The sequence below is a fragment of the Arvicola amphibius genome, chromosome 12 (assembly GCF_903992535.2).
Source record: "Arvicola amphibius chromosome 12, mArvAmp1.2, whole genome shotgun sequence".
Classification (NCBI taxonomy): Eukaryota; Metazoa; Chordata; class Mammalia; order Rodentia; family Cricetidae; genus Arvicola; species Arvicola amphibius.
The window spans coordinates 56185202-56206188 of record NC_052058.2 but is presented as its reverse complement, the minus strand read 5'-3'; the positions used below and the strand labels follow the sequence as shown (position 1 = coordinate 56206188).

General features: G+C 47.4%; 1 protein-coding gene across 1 annotated transcript in view; it reads left to right on the top strand.

Annotated features, from left to right (window-relative positions):
• Positions 1-1998: 1998 nt before the first annotated feature.
• Gpr161 (G protein-coupled receptor 161) overlaps positions 1999-20987 on the top strand; it is a 37946-nt gene continuing 18957 nt past the window's right edge. Inside the window, exon 1 of the mRNA XM_038349982.1 lies at positions 1999-2078. The gene's annotated coding sequence lies outside the window, so the exon portion shown is untranslated. The remainder of the gene's footprint in view (positions 2079-20987) is intronic.

The window sequence follows — 20987 nt, the reverse complement described above, 5'->3', positions numbered from 1 at the left end:
GCTGTAACTGGTCGCTCTGGATTCTCGCTCCGTGGTAGCACTCTGTGGCATATGCTCCCAGATCTTTCTTGAATGTTAACTTTCAGAAAAGCTTAGTCTCCAGATTGTATGACTCTGGGTGATAGGCTTAGGGCATTTCTTTTACCCTTTAAAAATTTAAAATTGGCCAGGCAGTGGTGGCACAAGTCTTTAATGTCAGCACTTGGGAAGCAGAGGAAGGCGGAGCTCTGTGAGTTCGAGGCCAGCCTGGTCTACAGAGTAAGTTCTAGAACAACCAAGGCTAAATAGAGAAACCCTGCCTCAAAACAAACAAACAAACAAAACCCATAATTGAAAGTGTGTGTGTGTGTGTTTGTGTAGGTGTGTGTGTGCACATGAATGCAGGTGCCCACAGAAGCCAGAGGAGTTGGATGTCCCTGGAGCCGTAGTTACAGGTGGTTTTGAGTCACTTGATGTGGGTCCTGGGACTCAAATTTGGGTCCTCTGGAAGAGTAGGAGCTACTCAGAACCACTGAACCATCCTTTTGGTCCTTCATTTAACCTTTTAATTCCCACAGATACGTAGGTACCCACACCCCCATTTTGTATATGAATAAACTGAGACTCAGAAAGGTTAACTGACTCCCCAGGTCACGGGGCTTAGTTCGTGTTGGAGTCCATTTTAATTAAATTAATAATCAGAGTTTTTGAAATAAATGTCTAAAATACTCCTGGGAACAGCTTGATTTAAGCTTCTCCAAGCATCTAATTGCCTGGATGACCTCCACTTTGAGAAAGACTCGGCTTTTAGTTTTTGACCAAATGAAAGCATCAGATCATACAGTGCAGCAAGCCGTTCGTTTACTCCCCCCCCCCCCCATTATCCCACTTGTTCCCCAAAGCAGTCAGGCGTTTAGCAGGTGGTAGATAGTAAATTATTATTCTAAATGGTGCCCAATAATAATAAGGAGGCAGCTCCCACAGTGTCAATCCACAGACAAGGGAATAATTAATGCACTTCTGCAAGCAGATGGATTTCAGAGGGATTTGAAAAGTTCTCTAAGCACAGTATCAGTATTTTAGTTATTTATTTTTCTGGAATTTGTGTCTGATTATTATGCTGACGCGTTTGTTCTTCCTTTGTTATTATTTCTTTTTCTTGGCAGTTGTAGTGTTCGTTTTAGTTTGTTCTTTTTTTTTTTTTTTTTTTTTTTAAAAATCTCCTTATTAAGATTGCAGCATAGAAACACAGCGGGCTGGGGAGGAGTATGAAATAGGTGAGAGAGGGAGAAGGAAAGAAAGAACGAGAAGGAGCAAGCAGGCCCCGGTCTTTATTCTCACTGCTTTTTCTCCCCCTTTGTTGAGGGGGAGCAGAGAGGGATTGTAAAGGTCTGTTGACATCCACTTTCCCCACCAACCTGCTTCCATTCCTTAAAGTCTGGCTTCGGGGTTATTGACTGTGATACTGCCCGGGTCCAGGACACAGTCTGGTACTAGACAGATGTCCTTAGTGGGCTGGTTGGATGAAGGAAAGGTGAGTAAGGAAAAGGATGCCAGAGTCCGACTTGAGAAGGGAGGAGGAGGAAAATCCGAAAATACTGAAGGGATGGAGAGAGAAATGGAAACGGATGTCCCCAAAAGCTGGAACCGGGAGAGAGGAGGCCTGAGTAGAAACCACAAGAGGTTTCCAGGGGAAAAGTGGGAGAAAGGAGAGGGTGAGGACTAGACAAAGAGCAGCGGGCCGAGGCCGCTCAGAGGCTGGTCGTGGGAAGAAATGGGGGAAAATAGTGGCCGGGCGGGGAGGCGGCGGAGGAAGGGGCGTGATGGAGGAGAGCGGGGCGGGGCGCGGGACACCGGGCTCCGGGCGCGGGGCGCCGGCCGGGGCGGCGACGAGGGCGGGCGGGCAGCGGGAGGCGGAGCGCGAGCGCCTCAAAGTTCCTCGGCCTTCCTCCGGGCCCGGGGGCCGCGTGCTGCCGGCGGGAGGAGCGAAGCGGGGCTTGGCGGCCTGAAACCCGAAACCTCGCGTCCCGGGAGCGGCGCGGCGCGCAGGGAGGAAGCGGCGGGTAGGCTGCCGGGCCCTGAGCTGCCGCCGCGCTTTGGTGAGCACCAGGCGGGAGGAGGAGGGGGGGCGCAGGCCGGGGCGGGACGGGCTGCCCGGGGATGGAGCGGCGCTGAAGGCATTGTGCTAGGCGCCGGCCCGGCTGGGTCTGCAGCCCTCTCCTGACCCCCCCTTCCCCTTTGGCGGTCCCGGAGCCCCCCTCTCCCAAGTCTTCTTGAGGCTCGTTCCCGGCTGCACCGCGCCTTGCTTTTGGGGCGCTGGTGCTTTGGCATCTGTCTTTGGAGCTCTTTGTGGGAAGAGCCTGGGGGGTGCGCCCCCTCCAATCGGCCGGAGGCTTTTCAGAAGCCCACCTGGTTCTGCTGGGTGCAGCCCTCTCCGTTTCCCCGGAGCCCCTCTGCACATCCCTTGGGAAGGGAGAGCATCAGTGCGTGCCCCGGACTCAGCCCGGGAGGGCCGCGCCCCCTACTGCCAGCTCAGGAGTGGGGGTGTGGGGCGCAGCGACCCCGACCCTCGGCTGGAATCCGTGAGGATCAGGTGAGTAACATCCTCCTGGTCAGGACTCAGGGTGTCCCTGTGCCAGATCCTGGGTGGGAAGCGAACGCCGACGTCGCCCCGGTGGGGATGGGCGCCCCTGCCCCTCAGATCTGTGAGTGGGAGATTCGGCTGGTTTGGGGGTTGGGGAGGAGCACTTCACCAAGTGGGCCAAGAGCTTAAGCCCGGGTGCATCTCGTGGACAAAGGCGTGTGGCATGAGGAACGTCTGTTGGGATGGCCCGTGCGCTTCACAGCAACTGCTTACCAGTGCCTGCAGCCGGGCGTTGGCACCTTTGGGTAGCACCACTCTTGAGACTCTGCCTTTCCATTATCGTACCTCTGAACCCTTTTGCAAAGTGTTTACAAGAGCGGCCGCTTAGTCCCCCTCGCTGCTAGGCAAGGAGAAAGCTGCAGTTTTGGAGGGAAGAGACCTGGGTTCGGTGATGTGCCCAGTGGGCGACACTAATAGATCAGATTGTCTTAGGTGCTGGAGGCTGCTGGAGCCTCGGAATAGGTCTCCTGCCGGTTGCAGAAAGCCAGCCCGGGTTGCAGCCCAGCCTCTTGCAGCCTCAGCTTTGCCAAATCGATGTTAGCCTGTATCTTACTTTAGCCACCTTGAGAGCAGGTGAAAAATAGCATTTGCCAGCCCCTCTAGAAGAATGCGGTGGGGGCGGGGCCTCCACCCTGCTTCTTCCATAGCCCCTCTTCCTGCCCTAGCCTTCCCCACCTTATTTTAAGGCGCTGGCAGCTGGTTTCGTACTCACCTTTTAGATCCATTTACATGACAGCCCCGTGAACTGCAGTTATTGTCCCCTTTGATGGGTGAGGAAGCTGAAAGCCAGGAAGGTGAAATACATTGCCCTATTTTTGTTTATTTGTTTTGCTTTGTTTGAGACAGGGACTCTAAGTAGTCCTGGCTGTCTTGAAACTCACTACATGGGTGGGAGACGAGGCAAGGTGGTGCTTGAACTCGCTGAGATCTGTATGCTTCTGCCTCCTGGCTGAACTAGCATCTTTTGACTTAGCAATGCTTTGCACGCAGAGGTCATTACACTCGGGATGTTTTGTCCTACAGACCTAATGAGATGGCACTGAACATAGAGACCTCAGAAAGAAATCTGCTTGGTATTTTGGTAATAACTTAAAGACCTTGGGTCCCCAGCTCTGTGCTGCAGCCTTTGCACTGGGAGTCCTCTGACCAAGGAGTATGGGGTAATCCGAGGGCATGTGTGCTGTGTTTGGGGTCTGAAACTCATCTGTCATAAATGTCAGTAGATCCAGGTAGAGTCCTATGGCACACACTCCCTGGACAATGCTACCCAGGAAGCCAGAGTCCAGGAAAAAGCAGGGCAGGTGGCTGGGTAGGGTTATGTGCAGAGTGACATCCCATGAGGAGGCAGCCAGCTGTGATACTGTCCCGGGTCCCATCATTATTGTCTGATATGATCTTGGTGGAAGCTCTTAATTTTTGTGGGGAGAAAAATCTCATTTAAAAAATGGTTTTTATTTCAAAACTCATTTTTGTTAAATATGCAGAGTCATTGAATTGTGTGTTCAGGTGTTTTGTGGCCTGCAGACTGCCAAGGTACAGTCTAGGTTAGACCTTTTTTTTTTTTTTTTTTTTTTTTTTTTTGGTTTTTTCGAGACAGGGTTTCCCTATAGTTTCTAGAGCCTGTCCTGGAACTAGCTCTTGTAGACCAGGCTGGCCTCAAACTCAGAGATCCGCCTGCCTCTGCCTCCCGAGTGCTGGGATTAAAGGCGTGCGCCACCACCGCCCAGCATAGGTTAGACCTTTTGAGACACAGTCTAGCTAAGCCACTGTAAAGCACGGCTGGAGAGGAGAAGCGGTGTGTCTGAAACCCGACAGTGTGAACAAGATGAAGGCTAGCTGGTAGTGTGCTTTGTAGTTCGGAGAAGGAGTTAATGCTTCATTCATTCAACTTATCCGAATCTCGCCAATGATTGTATCCTGTCCCCAAAAAGAATACTTTCAACCAGTTTTCAGTCTGTTTCTGGGGTCTTTTTTGTGCCTGGAAGTGGAGACGATGGCGCTCAGGGCGGTCAAGGAAAGTTAGGAGCATGAAGGTGGGAGCATAAGGAAGGAGTTTTCGGTCTGTCTGATAAGGTACACTTGCTTTTTTTGTTTTGGTTTGTGTTGGTTTTATACTGGAGTCATAGGTGCCTGGGGATAATCTGAAGTACCCAGCTCTAGGTACTGCCTAGCCCTGCCCCTTACCGTGTATGGGGAACATAATGATAGAGTTTATCTGGTATATAGTAAGTTTTCAAAAACACAAGTTATTAGGAAAGATTTTTAATATAGGAGTATATAGAAAAATTAAAGTTCTATTCATATCCCCTTTGCTCTTTTTTCCACCTCTGAGATAACCACATCAAATGTATTTCCTTCCAGGCCCGTGTGTGTGTGTGTGTGTGTGTGTGTGTGTGTGTGTGTGTGTGGTGTATATATGTGCACATGAAAGCCAGAGGTTGATAACCTTCCTCCACCCTACTGTTTATATTTTAACAATGTATATAATGATTTTGACTATATTCACCCCCCCCCCCCTTTTGGGTTTTTCGAGATAGGGTTTCTTCTGTAGCTTTTGGAGACTGTCCTGGAACTAGCTCTTGTAGCCCAGGTTGGCCTCGAACTCACAGAGATCTGCCTGCCTCTGCCTCCCGAGTGCTGGGATTAAAGGCTTGCGCCACCACCGCCCGGCTTACTCACCCCCCCCCTTTTTTTTTTTTTTTTGGTTTTTCGAGACAGGGTTTCTCTGCAGCTTTTTTTTAGAGCCTGTCCTGGAACTAGCTCTTGTAGACCAGGCTGGCCTCGAACTCACAGAGATCCGCCTGCCTCTGCCTCCCGAGTGCTGGGATTAAAGGCGTGCACCACCACCGCCCGGCTTACTCACCCCTTTTTAACTTTCTTTTCTCCCCCTCTTTAACTGAACCCCCTCTGTCCCAAATAGCCCCCCTCTACTTTCATGCCATTTTGGACCTTTGATTAGGGTTGCTTGCATGTGCACGGGATGAGGGGACGTTATTTACTGGGGCACGGGCAACTTTCCATGGTCAGCTGCACTGAAGGAAGTGTCTCCCTTACCCAGTCCTTCTGCAACAGGATCTCTTTGAACCTGGAGCTTACTAATTCTCTAGGCTGGCCAGTGGGCTCCAGGGGACCTCCTGCCCCCTCTGTCCCAGTTCCAGGGTTACAGATGTGGGAATGAGGCTTTTACGTGGGTGCTGGGGTTATGAACACAGGTCTTCATGTTGTACTCTACGGAGGGAACGTTCTCTTCAGCCCTTCAGGCCAGGTCTTTTTCAGTGTTTATGCAGTATAAGACATCATAAAATTTTGTCTACATTTCTAACTTTAGAACCAACCACAATATGTTGAAAATCACACACACACACACACACACACACACACACACACACACACACATTTCCATAACTTACTGGGTTTTTTCTTTTGTTTGTTTTCGAGACAGGGTTTCTCTGTATAACAGTCTGGCTGTCCTAGAACTCACTTTGTAGATCAGGCTGGCCTCAAACTCACAGAGATCCTCCTGCCTCTGCCTCCCAAGTGCTGGGATTACAGATGTGCACCACTACCGCCTGGCTTTAATTTCCTTTAATTGTTTTTATTGAACGATATGACATAGAAATCAACCAATCTCAGTAGTAATAGGTATAATTCTCCCTCCCTTTTTCTCTCTCTCTCTCTCTCTTTCTCTCTCTCTCTCTCTCTCTCTCTCTCTCTCTCTCTCTCTCTCTCTCTCTCTCTCTTTCTCTCAGACAGGGTCTCACTACATAGTCTTGAACCCACACAGAGATCCACCTGGCTCTGTCTCCCAAGTTCTGGGAATGAAAACCTGCATCACCACATGCTGCAGCTTCATGGGGCTGCATAGCACTTCCTGGGCGCTTACTATTATTTATTTAAACATTCCGCTATCCATGGGCCCTTAGATTGTTCCAACTTTATCTGCCTGTCTTTATTTATGGCACATTTAGAATCTTTCTGGATAGAAATTATGTCAAGAAGTAGAATCTGTGGTCAAAGAACGCACACATTTTAAACAGTTATCTCTTGCGTTTATTTCTTTTTGAGACAGTGTCTCACTATGCAGCCCCCGGCTGTCCTCCGACTCACTATGTGGACCAAGCCGGCCTCTAACTCACAGCTCACAGAGATGTCTGCCTCTGCCTCCCGAGTGCCGGGATTGAAGGTGTGCCGCCACCACCACATCCAGCTTTAGCAGTTATTTAAAGAGTTCTCTTTTGTCTCTTGAGGTCTGAGGGATTGTTGAGAAGGGTAGCTAATTATCTTACTTATGCAAGATTACTTGTTTAGGGTTAGGTCATGTAGTTAAAAAAAATCACAACATTCAAAATTCGAGAAGTTATATAAAGTAACAACTCCACCCGCCTCCTGTTCCCTAGCCCTGTATTTCCTTTTTGACTTATAGCCAGTTCTGCCAGTTTTTGTCTTTCAGATATAATCCATACACCCACAGGTGGAACAATGTGTATTTTTTCATATTTTTCTTTTCCTTTCAAAATGAATACTGTAGCACACTTTATACCCACTTCTACATATGACATTTGAAGTTTATCCCAGATCTTAGAGTACAACATCGGCTGTGTGCATTTTAAATGCTAATAGATTCTTCTACATTTACTCTTAACATTTTGGAAACCGACTTGTATTTCCTCTAATTCCTCTGTCAATTTCTTTGTCATTTCCCCCCTTCTGGTGAATTGGAATCTCATCAATTTAAGAAGCTCTGCCTGGATTCTGGACTTTGGTCCACCTGTTGTTAACAAATCAGATGTTTTCCCTGTCTGCTCTGCCCTTGTGTGCACGGTTGTGCGGGAGTATTTAACTTACAGGAGGTTAGATTTGTGTCATTTTTCTTCGTGGCTTTCTGTTTTCTGTTTTTGTTTTCAGGGCTATGCTTTCTTAACTTTTATCTTATCTATCTGTCTGTCTGTCTGTCTATCTATCTATCTATCTTTTATTTTTCAATTAAAGTGCTGAGGGGGTTGAGAGTGGTTGAGAGCACACACTCCTCTTGCAGAGGACTGGAATTCAGTTCCAGCACTCACGCCTGCAGCTCACAGCTGCCTGTAGACTACAGCTCCAGGAGAGGCTGGCCTTCCTAGGTTTCTGCATTTACATGCGTGTGTAATTCCCTCCATCCCCTCCCCCAAGGACAGAGAGGGGGGATATATGCACATACATGCATAATTATATATTTACATACATGTGTATATATGTATATATGTATATGTGTGTATATATGTGTGTGAGCGTGTAGCCCAGGATGGGCGTGAACTCCTTGTGTAACATAGTGTGTCTCTGGTTCTTCTGCCTGCACTTTCCCAGGCCTGGGATTATGGGTGTATGTTACCATAAATGCTTTATTTAGTGCTGGCGATGGAGTCTGGGTGCAGGCTAGTCAAGTGCTCTTCTAATTGAAGTATATCTCTAGCCTCTAAGTTTCTATCTTTTTTTTCTTTTTTCTTTTTTTGGTTTTTCGAGACAGGGTTTCTCTGCAGCTTTTTTAGAGCCTGGCCTGGAACTAGCTCTTGTAGACCAGGCTGGCCTCGAACTCACAGAGATCCGCCTGCCTCTGCCTAAGTTTCTATCTTAAGAGAGGGGGTGAGGCCAGATGGTGGTGGCACACGTCTTTAATCCCAGCACTCAGGAGGCAGAGGCAGACAGATTTCCATGTGTTTGAGGCCAGCCTGGTCTACAACATGAGTTCCAGGACTGTTACATAGAGAAACCCTGTCTTGAAAAAACTACAAACCAAAAAAAAAAAAAAAAAAAAAAAAAAAAAAAAGAAAGAAGGAAAAAAAGTGAGAGAGAGAAAAGAAAAGAGAGGGGGGTGAGTAGTGAGTAGTGTTGTTCTACATAGTGGAGAAACGTGAAGAATCGTGTGTAGAGATGGTGATAGCCGAGAGGGTGAATTCTGGTTTTTGTATATGTCATATCTGCGGTACTTGGATGTGAGAGAACATTTAAGGGTGGTGGATGTGAGTCTGGTCTCTAGGGTAAAGATGGCAAGTTAACTAGCAACGGTTAAGTGATGGAGGCAGTGCATGTATGGAGAGGAAAATTATTTAAAGGACCCTTGGGTCTAGAGAGATGGCCCAGAAGTTAAGTTCATTTGCTGTTCTTCCTGAGGGTCCAAGCTTGCTTCCCAGCACCTTCAAGAGTGCGTTATAGACCAGAAAGCTCCCATGCCTTCTGTGGGCTGGCTTCCTGCCTTGCTGTGTGATCTCTCACGGCTTCTCACACACACTCCCTTCCGGATGCTGCTGCCACGATATGATGCAGTCAGAGGATGTTTAGAGTTTTAGCCTCCAAACCATGAGCTGAAGAAACTTTTCTTAGAAAGTAGGCAGTGTGAGGTAGTTCACTACAGCAGGAGAAAACAGATGAATGGACCCGCTTCATTTTTCTCCATTGCGCTTCTCACCACCTGGGATTATTGTATGTATTTGTTATTTACGGCTGTGCCCCACCCCTTGTAAACTCGGTCATGTCAGAAGTGGGTTACAGCTGTAAACAATAGCTGAGCAGAGGATCTTCGGTACATGGCTTTTTGCGTAGAGCAGTGAGAAATGACAAGGAGAAAGGCAAGTCGAGGCTTTGATAGGAACGCCCAGAAACCTCCAGCGGTGTGGCTGGTGAGGGAGGAGACAGGGGACATCCTGTGTTCTTTAGGTTTCTGTCTCATATATAGTCCACCAGAGAAGATATATACCGAAGAAATACTTGTGAGCCATTTAAAAATAATTTTGCTAAGGCCAGGCTTGATGGCACATACCTTTAATCCCAGCACTCAGGAGGCAGAGGCAGGTGGATCTCTGTGAGTTTGAGGCCAGTCTGGTCTACATAGTGAGCTCTTGGTCAGCTGGGGTTATGCAGTGAGACCCTGTCTCAAAAATATAAGGACAATATTAATTATACTATTACATGTATGAAATTCTCAAGGAATCAATAAATGTTAAATCAATAATATTCTCATTTTAGAAGTATGGGCTTAATACTTCTTAAGAGTATGCTTAGCTCTGTGAGGATAATCAGTAAAAATATAATTGAGGGTAAAACTTCATTATCATGTAATCATTGTTTGCCTTTAATACAAGTAACTGTTTTTGTCTTCTGCGCATAGCCCTCATTTCTTACAACCTTACATTTTGTGTGTGTGTGTGTGTGTGTGTAAGGAGTTGTTTTTTTTTCTTAATCTGTTTAGTAAACATATACACAGTAAGAGATATTGTTTCTACAGGACAGGAGTCTTCCATCTCCATATGACTGATATTTTTGACCAGCTATTCTTTGTTGAGGGGCTGATCTGCTCATCCAACAAACACCCTTTTGCTGATTGGCAGGCAGCATCTCCCACTGTGTGACAACCCCAAACGCCTCCTGGCAGTTCCAGGTGTTCCCTGCAGAGGGCACAAAATCACCTCTCCTGGAGTAGTGGTTGAGCTGGACAGTTAACTTGAAATGTCTGCTTTCCCCGTCCTGATTCTCTTCACTGACATCACTGTGAGCTTTATTGCTTACACAGGGATTGCTCACTCCTCTTGAAGAGAAGGCTTGTGAGGCAAAGGGAGCAGGGGACATGGCCACTTGTAGTCACAAGTAGAGATATGTTTAAAAGTACCTGTGACCCAGACTTTGCTGTAGCAGGAGGTGATTGGATGCCAAGTGCTAAGTCTGTTCACTTCTGGGAGGAAATACTATTCAGCCCTTAGCTTCAATCTCGGGGCCTTGAGTCCCTAATGGAGCAAAGGAAGTTTTCATTTGGCCTTCTTCTGCCTTACATCCATTTCATCTAGCTAAGTAATGAGCTGGCTTTCATCACATTTGAAGTGGGAGGAATTAAATCTTTCATGCCTTCATTTAAATAGGCATTTTAGAGTTTACTTTGGTAGCCATTCTTCCAGCTGCTTTTACCCATGTTTCCTCAGATGTTCCCTTTGGCAAGCATACGAAGTAAGTTCATTTCCTCTCTTCCTCGTGGAGGAGTTGAGGCTCAGAGAGGTCCAAAGACAAGATCACCAAAGCTCAGACCTAGGGTGGGTGAGGACTTCAAAGTCCATGTTCTTCTCTTGGTTACCAGGTCTAAGTGGATATCAGTGTGGGTTTGGTCACTATGACCAGATACCTGAGATGAACAGCTTAAGCAAGGGAAGACCTGTTTCGGCTCATGGCTCAAGAGGGTCCTCCATATGATATGCTGGTCCCACTGTTTCCAAGCCTGTCATGAGGAAGACCTTGATGATGGGGAGGTTGCAGTGAGCTGGTTATCTCATGATGGCTGGGAGACAGGAAGAGGAACGGGGTTGGGTAAAGGGTGGAAGGTGAGGGCCTCCAAAAAGTACTCTTCCCAGTGAGGTACTTTTTTTTTTTTTTTTTTCAAGACAGGGTTTCTCTGTGTAACAGCTCTAGCTTGTCCTGGAACTATCTCTGTAGACCCACCTGCATCTGCCTCCCAAGTGCTGGGATTAAAGGTGTGTACCACCACCACTACCCAGCCAAGGTACTTCTTCTAATCAGGTGTCTCCTCCCACATTTTCTACAACTTGCAACAGTCCATTAAATTATGAGTTCACCAGCGATTTTATTTACTGACTAGATCATTGCCTTGATGTGTGATCCAGTTCCTTCCTTAAACATCTCAATGTTGTTTTGGAAGTCATGTCTCTAACACATGAGTCTGTTAGGGAGATGCTTCATGTTTCATCCATAAGAAAGTGTATGGGGGAAAATACAAAATATTTATCTTCTCCTAGCCAGTTGAGAACATAGAAGACTCTCAGCGGACATTTGTCAGCCACCTGGAAAGGAACATAACCTCTTTAAAAAAAAAAAAAAACCAAACCCAAGTCAAAACGAAAGAATCCCTTGTGTTGCACAGGGATCCGCGTCTGAAAAGATAATTAAAACGGAACAGGAAAACTGTAGGTTTGGTGGTGGTAATGACTATGGTAGGAGCAGAATGTTCCAGAAAGGCTTCTTCAGAGTTTAGTTCTTCAGAGCGTTAGTCGGGCCTTGAGTTACATGCTGTTCAAATAAGTGGTAATAAGTGCTGCTAAGGCGGCCCATGGCCTGGGGCGCAGGAATGGCTTTCCCAGCCCACAGGAATCCTCCCTTGCCCTTTTATTATCTCTTCAACTGGAAGACACGCCTAAGAACAAAAAAGCTACTGTGAATTAATTACCATGTGAAAAATGCATTCGGATTTCCTTGACCACAAAGACATTGATTGTAATATCCCTTATTTGGTCCTTGGTTAGTGCTTGGGGCAAACTTGGTTGGGAGGACCCCTCCCAGTTACCACCACTGAAGGATCACTCAGAGAATGTGAAGTAAATTAAGGGGAGTACGGTAGCCTAGAACAGTAACATTCTTCCTCATACGGCTGCTCAGACCTTCTGCATGGATCCCTACGGTCTCTGCAGAAAATATCTTTCTTTGGCTTGGCCTTTTGGAACAGCCCAGTCAGTGTAATTGAACGTAGTTCATTCCGGGGGTGAAATCCAATCGAACTCAGCAACCTTGCTTTCAAATCCAGCAGTTTCTACATATTACAAATTATTAAAGCCAAATTCCAGTCTCAGGCTGTTTCAAGGATCCCATGTGTCCAGAACATGCTACTGTTAGCCTGACACATCATTTATCATGGTCCTGCCCAGGAGAAAATCAGCTCACCTTAAAGACACTGGTGGAAGTGGTTCCTAGGAGACAGAGTGCGTCCCGCTGGCCTTCCATGTGTAAAAGTCACTAACTCTTCTAAACACGCTGTTAGTGAACTCGGCAGCGGAATTGCAGGTTGAATATAGGGAAACGGAGGGCTAAAGGTTAGCAGAGCAAATGAAAGCATAAAAAAGAATTTGCAAGTCACCAGGGTGTTGTAGTTTGCTCTTCTATAGCTGTGACAAATGCCACCACCAAAGCAGCTTGGGGAGGACAGTTCTTTATTTGCTTACACTTCCAGATCACAGTCTGTCATTGAAGGAAGTCAGGATAGGAACCATAGAACACCGATTTCTGGCTCTCTACTCACCCACTCCCATTCAGCTAACTTTCTCTTATGATCCAGGCCCTCTTCTCAGGAATGGGGCTGCTCACAGCAGGAAGGACCTTTCCACTTCAGTCAAGGCAGTCTCTCACAGACACGATCACAGGTCTATCTGATAGAAGTCGTTCCTCAAGCAGTTCCTCAATGGAGGTTCCGTCTTCCCTGGTGATTCTAAGCTGTGTAAAGTTGACGGAGAAACTCACTGGCATGGTTGGTGTTTGAGGATATAATATGACCTCTATGAATGTCATGGAGAAGCAGAGTTTCAGCTCATGTGGCAGTGGCCCTCTAGCTGATCAGTTGTGACGCTAGCAACCTGGGAGGTTTCAAAAGCAAGTGATAGCATTGGAATTGATTTCTAAACCCAAGGATTGAGGGGATTTATGTCTTGTGTAATCTGTTTTAAAACATAGGGGAAAGGGACTGTAGGATGGCTCAGTGGTTAAGAGCACTGGCTGCTCTTCCAGAGGACCTAGGTTTCATTGCCAGCACTCACATGGCAGCTGATAACTGTCTGTAACCCTCATCCTAGAGGATCTGATGCCCTCTCTGGTGTACTCTGGCAGCAGGCACATACATGGTGCACAGACATGCATGCAGACAAAACACCCATACATATAAGATAAAACGTGGAAAAGTAGGATGGATTGCATGTATTTTGCTGAAAGGCTTACTAGAAAGAGTTGGCATGCTCTTAATAACATCTTACCAGGTCAGAAAATTCAGCTGTCCAGAATGAAGCGTTCCAGGGGGTAAGCTGGTCTTTAAGTGCAGTCTCCAGTTTATCTTTCTTTTTTAAAAAAAGGATTTTTAAATTGTAATTTATTATTTGTGTGTGGATTATCTCTTCTACCAAGTAGTCAGGGAATCAAGCTAAGGTTGTCAGGCTTGTGTCAGCAGGTGGCAAGTGCCTTTACCTGCTGAGTTATCTCACTGACCCTCTACCTTGTGTTTTGAGACGGAGTCACTGAACCTGCTACTTACCAGTTGGCTACACTATCTGGCCAGTGAGTTCTAGGGATTTCCTGTTTCCACCCACCCTGCGCTATGCTTGTAGAGAAGTATCTCCGCACCAGCTGTTTTACATGGGCTCTAGGGACTAAGCTCCAGTCCTCTTGCTTGCTCGATCAGAGTACTTTACTGACGGAACTATGTCTCCAGCTCCCAAGGAAGACACACATGTGCCTGGAGTATAGTGATGGGCACTGAGCTACAGTAACACACGGAGGAATTCTAGATACATTCCAGATGTGGAGCCAGGTCTCCAGATGGACTAGATTTGGGACAGGAGAGGATGCAAAGAATCAGGAGTGACTTCAGGACGAGGCTCTGAGCGCTTGTAAGGACAGGAGTGCTTCACATGAGATGATGGACAACACGGGAAGAATTGTCAGGCTTCCGGTGCCTGTGACAGGAGAGTGGAGATGTTGGGTGGGCAGCCGGACGTAGGAGTCTGCAGCTCTTGGGGGCAACGTTGGCGTCTCTCCATCCATGCTGGGACTTCTAAGCAGATCTCGGTCCAGTTGCCTGTTGACTCATCACAGTCACTTCTAGCAACAACATCAGGTCGACTTGGGATGGCCTTGGACCGTTCTGACCTGGTCTGATGTAGTTTTGCTGGGATTCCTGTTCTGGGGGGCATGGTCTGAACCTCATGTGAAGGATCTTGCCTTTTGCCCTTCTCCTATTCAGAGGAATCACATGACCCAGGCTGGAACATCCAGGAGGATGTTGACTGGTGGGCATCTGGGGATGAAGACTTTCTCTGCCATGGGGTGGCCAGAACCTTCTGTTTCCCAGAAGCCGTTGGTCCTGGGTCTCCTGAGTGAGCTGTCTTCCTTACGTCCTCCCCTGCCTGTTTGTGGGTCTAGGGGAGGCTGAGACAGACTTCCAGACCATGCTGACTGGTAAAACTGGGCAGTCTGAAGGCAGCTATGATGGTTGCTAGCCAGGCCTGGGAAAGGGGCCACTAAATGTTCTCTTCCGAGCGGACAGCTTGGCACGGGACTGAGTTTTCCTCAGACTTTCCAACTAGACACAACAGAAGCAGCAAACATATTTTTAACCCGAAGCTGAGTTTTGTTTTTACCTTATAACTCACTCCAGTGTCTGAGGTACAGGATACAGTTTCATAGAGAGACTCGGCCTTGAAGTCGTGGAGAAGGTGTCAGATCTCTGGAGCTGGGATTACGGGGGTTGTGAGCCACCTGACGTGGACCTTGGGAAGCGAACTTGCGGTTCTGGAAGCCGGCTACTCTGAACTGCTGAGCTGTCTTCCAGCCCACAGGCTTTTTTATTTCTTTATGGCTTCCCTTAGTCTGTGAGACAGCAAAGTTAAGGTGAAGACAGACAGATTCTTAAAGAAGTTTTTATTGTGGCAAAATACACAGATGCACGTGGCCTAAGATTTACCATCTTGATTGTTTCTCAGTGTGCAGTCCTGTGGTAGCAACTCTGTGCATATTGTTGTGCAGTCCTTCCGTCCGCCCCCTGTAGAACTTGGGTGGCAGTGAAACCTGGACTCACTGAGCAGTGATTGACGGCCCCTACCTGTCTTCTCGAATCCTGGCAGCCACCATTCTGCCTTCTGTTTTCAGGATTTTTTTTTTCTTTTTTTGGAGACAGAGTCTTCCTGTGTAGCCCAGGCTGGCACTCAACTTTCAGTCTGCAGTATCACCATCATATACGTGGCCTCACAAACGCACTGGCTCCTGTGACTAGCCTGCCCCATCTACAGTGTCCTTGGCCTAATCTGTGCTGTAGTATACATTAAAATATCCTCCTTCATCTTAAGTCTGAATCAAACAGTGTAACACACAATGCTTTACTTACATATCAGTACATTGGTGGGCATTTGAGTGGCTTCCATGTCTTAGATGTTGTTCATAAGGCTGTTTGGAACACGGAAGCATCAATCTCTTGGAGACTCTGTCTTCCGTTCTTCTTAGTGTCATCATTAGTCACGCGGATCATGGCGTGTGTGTGTGTGTGTGTGTGTGTGTGTGTGTGTGTAGCATGGCGTACAGCCTTGTGGGTTCCAGGAATAGAACTCAGGTAGCAGACATGCGATGCACATGTCTTTACCTGTGGATGCGTCTTGCAGGTCTTGCATTTAGCTCTTTGGCATATACATACCCAGCATTGGGGTTGCTGGATCATACAGTAATGTGCTGCACTAAGTTTTCACAAAAAAAAATTATTTATTTATTTATTTATTTTACGCACATTAGTATTCTGCCTGCATGTATCTCTGTGTGAGGGTGTCAGATCTTAGAGTTACAGACTGTTGTTAGCTGATACGTGGATGCTGGGAATTGAACCCGGGTCCTCTGGAAGAACAGTCAGTGCTCTTAACCACTGGGCCATCTCTTTAGCCCCTGCACTAAGTTTTATAGGAACTGTTTTCTACACTGGTGCTACCATTTCACACCCCTCACCAGTAGTCTGCAAGGCCCATTTTTCTTTTTCTTTTTTTAAATGTTTTTTTTTTCCAAATTTAATTTAAATTAATTTCCAAGTAGTTATTATTATTTGGAAACAGAGTTTCATTGTGTCAGCTTCATTGGTCTGGAACTCAGTGTAGAGCGGGCTGGCCTGGAACTCATAGGAATCCCCTGGCCTCTGCCTCCCCAGTGCTAGGATTAAAGGTGTGCATCACCATGCCCAGAGAGGTACAGTTTTCCACACCATGTCGTCACCGACACTTGGTTTCTCCATTTCTGTTTGTTAATGAGTGGAAGATCTCTTTGTGGTTCTGTAACTTCTTGGTGATATTTAGCATTTGCTCTTGGCTGCTTGCTTTCTTTGCGGAAACATTGTTCAAGTCTTTTACCTGTTCTTGGACTTTTAGGTATCTGTTATGTAGTTTGAATATTAATGCCCTATCATATACATAATTTTCTCCACTTCTGTGGGATACCTTTTTATTCTGTTGAGTAAAAAGTGAGTATATTAGCCAGGCATAGTGGTGCACATCTTTAATCCCAGCACCCCAGAGGCAGAGATAGGTGGATCTCTCTGAGTAGGAGGCTAGCCTGATCTACAAAATGAGTTCCAGGACAGCTAGGGTTGCTACACAGAGAAACCATGTCTAGGGGGGTGGGGGGGAAGGGGGAACGTGGATTTTTTTGGATGCATACACTTTAAAAAATTCAGGAAATAGACTCTGTCTATTTCTTTGTGTCGACGGTGGGGGTGGGGTGGGGGATGGACAGGGAGTGTGTCTGTTTCTGGTTCTCTCTCTCACTATGCCTTTGGTATCCTGTCCATGATATCATTGTCGTGAATTCAATGTCATGAATTAGTGTATTTTTTTCATTATCCCAAGCCCTCGACCTCCTCCTATGTATTAGTTTGCTTCTTCTCTTTCAATGAAGTTATTTAACAAATAGATTTATTGAAGATTATTAACTCTTTAGTCACTTATTCCACAAACAGGGAGAATATTCCAGGTAGGTGATAAGCTTCAACAGGAGCAGCTTGAAAACAGGGAGCAGGAAGCCTGGCTGCTGTGCAGTGGATGCATGGGTGGAATGTGTGAAACGAGCCGAGGCTAGACCAGGTAGACTCTCACGTGTTGCAGTGAGTGGACGGGATCAAGGTCAGTTGGCAGCCGCGGAAACAGCTTGTCGAGATAAGCTTAGTGACCTTTAGGTTAACCTTTCTCAACCCGTTTCCTGTCTTCCTGCATGGGAACTTCTATGGAGCCAGGCACTATTTTAGGGACTGTACAAATACTGACTCCCGGACAAGCCCTAGAACAGGCACTCCTTTCTCCTCTACTTTACAGATGGAAACCGATGTCCGGAGAGGTTAAGTAGCAAGTCGAGCCTGATTCTAGACAGGTACTGAGCAGGAACACTTCTTATGCTCTCATAGAGAGGGTCATCGTGGCAGAAGCTAACAAAGACCCCTAAACCACAGACTCCCAGCTTGGTGTTGAAGGATGCTACAAAGTGTTGCTGACAGTGTTTCTGCCCAGCATTGCAGAAGGAGACCACAGGGTCATGGGGGTTCCCATGCTTGCTCAGTTCTTTCCCTTGATGTATTTTCCCAAGCAGACCAGAGTGCAGATCTAATTCACAGCAAGAGATTTTGAACAAGCACATAACTGCCTTTGTGGTACCTAGTGGGGGAGCAAAACAAAGCACTGAACACTGTAGCCAACTCTGGGAAGGCCAGTGGGGGTACGTCTGCCCAGGGTGACCGAGGCCATTTTCCTGTCCCTGCTATCTTTAGACTGACTTTCATGGGGCTGCCAGAGCATGGTGAAGGGAGACTGGGGAGCGAGCTCTTTCTACACGTAGGCATGGAGACCAGGGACCCTGTGATCTCTTTCTGACTGCTGTCGAGCTGTGTGGCCTAGTTTGTGGGTGGGACACTCCTTTCAGTTACCTGAAGTACAAACAAGGTGGTTATTAGACCCTTCTCCCTGGCTCCACCCACCCCCAGCTGCCGTGATTGATGTCCATAGGTGCTTTGAGGTGCACAGACGACGAGCCTCTGGGAGGATGATGAAAATAGCACCGTGACCTCTCTGGGGCTTCTTTGAAGAGATGCTTTGGAATAGTTCCTCACCTGGGGGATATCTGAGCATCTCACGTGTTTATCTGTTTGCATTTTGTTCCCTTAAATGAAGGCCTCTGTGGTCCTAGCTTTTCAGGCTGGCCAGTGCTTCCTAAAATGGGTCGTAGGGTATGTGGGGTAGGGATGAAGGGGAAGGTCCCATCTGAGAGGGAGAGACTAACTCCAGGAAGGCTAGGAGGAGGAAATGAGCATGACCTCACTTGGGGGTACCCACAGTTATCAGAAAAGAACATTCTGGGGGCCTGGAGAGATGGCTCAGAGGTTAAGAGCACTGACTACTCTTCCAAAGGTCCTGAGTTCAATTCCCAGCAACCACATGGGGGCTCACAACCATCTGTAATGAGATCTGGTGCCCTCTTCTGGTCTACAGGCACACATGCAGGCAGGACGCTACACACAATAAATACATTTTTTAAAAAAAAGAAAGAAAAGAACTTTCTGCCGAAAGGAACTTATTTTCTCTACAGCTAAACTCCAGAGTGGACAACTCCCGTCTTGTCCCGTCTAGTAGCCCATTGTTAGGGAAGTACTAGGAGTCCTGCCTCCTCTATCCTCATGGTGCCCACCTATTCTTTGCAGTCTCTCTGGCTGTCCTTTGATGGTCCTTCCTGGAAGCAGGGAGGTGTTTTAGGATTTCTATTGCTGCGATAAAACACCACAAGCAAAAGTAACTTGGGGAAGTAACAGTCCATCATTAAGAGAAGTCAGGGCAGAAACTCAAGCAGCGTAGGAACCTGGAGACAGGAACCGAAGCAAAAGCCGTGGGATAACATTGCTTACTGACTTGCTTCTCATAGTTTGCTCAGCCTGCTTTCTTATATCACCCAGGACCACCACTAACCCATGGTGGCACCACCTCCAGTGGGCTAGGCCCTCCTACGTCAACCTTTAATCAGGAAAGTGCCTCATAGCCTTCCCCCATAGGCCACCCTGGTGAAGACATTTCCTCAGCTGAGGCCCCCTCTTCCCAAACGATTTCAGCGCATGTCACGTTGACAGCACACTAACCAGCATGGGACATTCCCTTTGCCTCGCTGTGCGTGTGGGCTATGACATGGCTCTTCTGACCCTACAGATACCCTACTGAACAGCTTTCCTACGCTTTCACGGAAGGGTGATCCATGAGTCCAAGAAGAGAAGGATAAGGAAGTTTCCAGAAGGCAGCTGAGGTAGCAGAGCTGTGTCTGAAGAGTTGGCGTCAACTTGGCAAAGAGGTAGACTCTTGACATGTTGAATGCAGATCATGATGTGTTAGGAAATTAGTCAGGGCTGAGTTTCAAGTGACAGAAACTTATGGAAATTTGCATAAGTAGGGGGCAGGGACAGTCTGCGTAGGTAACTGAGAAAAAAAACAAGATTTTAGAGTCACAGCTCTTGCATGAGCATTTGCGGATGGATTAGCCCAAGTCTTGTCTTTATCTCTCCACAGGGCGCAACACAGCGAGCTCACTCTCAGCTTCATTTCCTGGCCCGCCTTTCCTACGCGGTGTCGGAATGACCAGCTAATGCAAAGCAATGCTCTTGTTGTATCAGACAGTAGAGCCCCTTGGCTGACTAGTCTGTCCCCTAACACTTCCTCCCAAAGTCCTGAACCTGGAGTCCTGTCATCCCCGCACCAGCGACTGGGAGCAGCTTCACCCTAAATCAGGGACTGACCTCTGGAGCTGGAGGTGATGCTGGATTTGCCCCAATGAGAAAATGAAAGACAGTTCATTTCCAAAGTAGAATGAGGTTAAACTGTTGTTGGCAAAGGCAGGCTTGCTCCAGACGTTATAGGTGCTGGACACAGATTCCGTCCTCACAATTCCCGCATGTTGAATGTCACTGTCATTTCATTGGCAAGGAAGCAGAAGTCAGTGGATTTACCTATGGTTGTTGCCCTAAAGTGGAAAGGCTAGGTTTTATTTACCCCGGGGGCGGTCTGGTGTTGAAGTCTGCACGTGGTCTCAGCTCCTAAGCCCCTGGTCCTCACAGACTCAGGCAGCAATGGTGGAGTAGGAAATGCAGTACAAGCCAACCATAGCCAGAGTTCTAGGGAAGACTATGAGGCAGGGTCACAAAACAGCCAAATTTAGAATCACGGAAGAGAGAAGTGGTGATTCTGTCCTGGGGCTCGAGTCTCGGAGTGTTTGTGCTGGAATCATCACACAGACTGGGTTGTACCATTCACAGGTACCGTCTCTGCACTCTCTAGCATGGCCTTGTGTTTTAATAAAAAAGGGATATTGATCTCTGTCATGAGTGACAAGGTTTGACTTTGGATGACTCGAGGCTGTAGCCAGTAGTCTAAGGCAGCTGATGGTTTACTGTCTTTGGGAATGGGTGGCTAGACTAAAGGCAGTTCCCAGTGAGGAGCAGCTACCCTTGCATCTGTGGCCTTAAAGGGAAAAGTGCGTAGCTGCCAGCCTTCCTGGGACTTTCAGGGACGATTGCTAACCATGCATTGACACCTCACCCGAGTTCCATAAGGAGCATTGGGTGTTGTTGGTCAGAGCGGCATGTGAGCTCAGAAGCACCTTTGTGTCTGGCAGCAGAGGGTGCTCAGGAGAGCAGAAATGTGGTCACACTGGAATGTGCTGCTGCTATGCAATGGGCCCCGGCTTGTCAGGCCCCTGGGAGAGCTGGCTCTCAGCCAGGAAGCCTGTGATGGCTGGGGCCTTCTAAATCCTCTCTCTGGTTCTTTAACGCCTCAGTGGGGAGGAATCTGCTGGGGCTTGC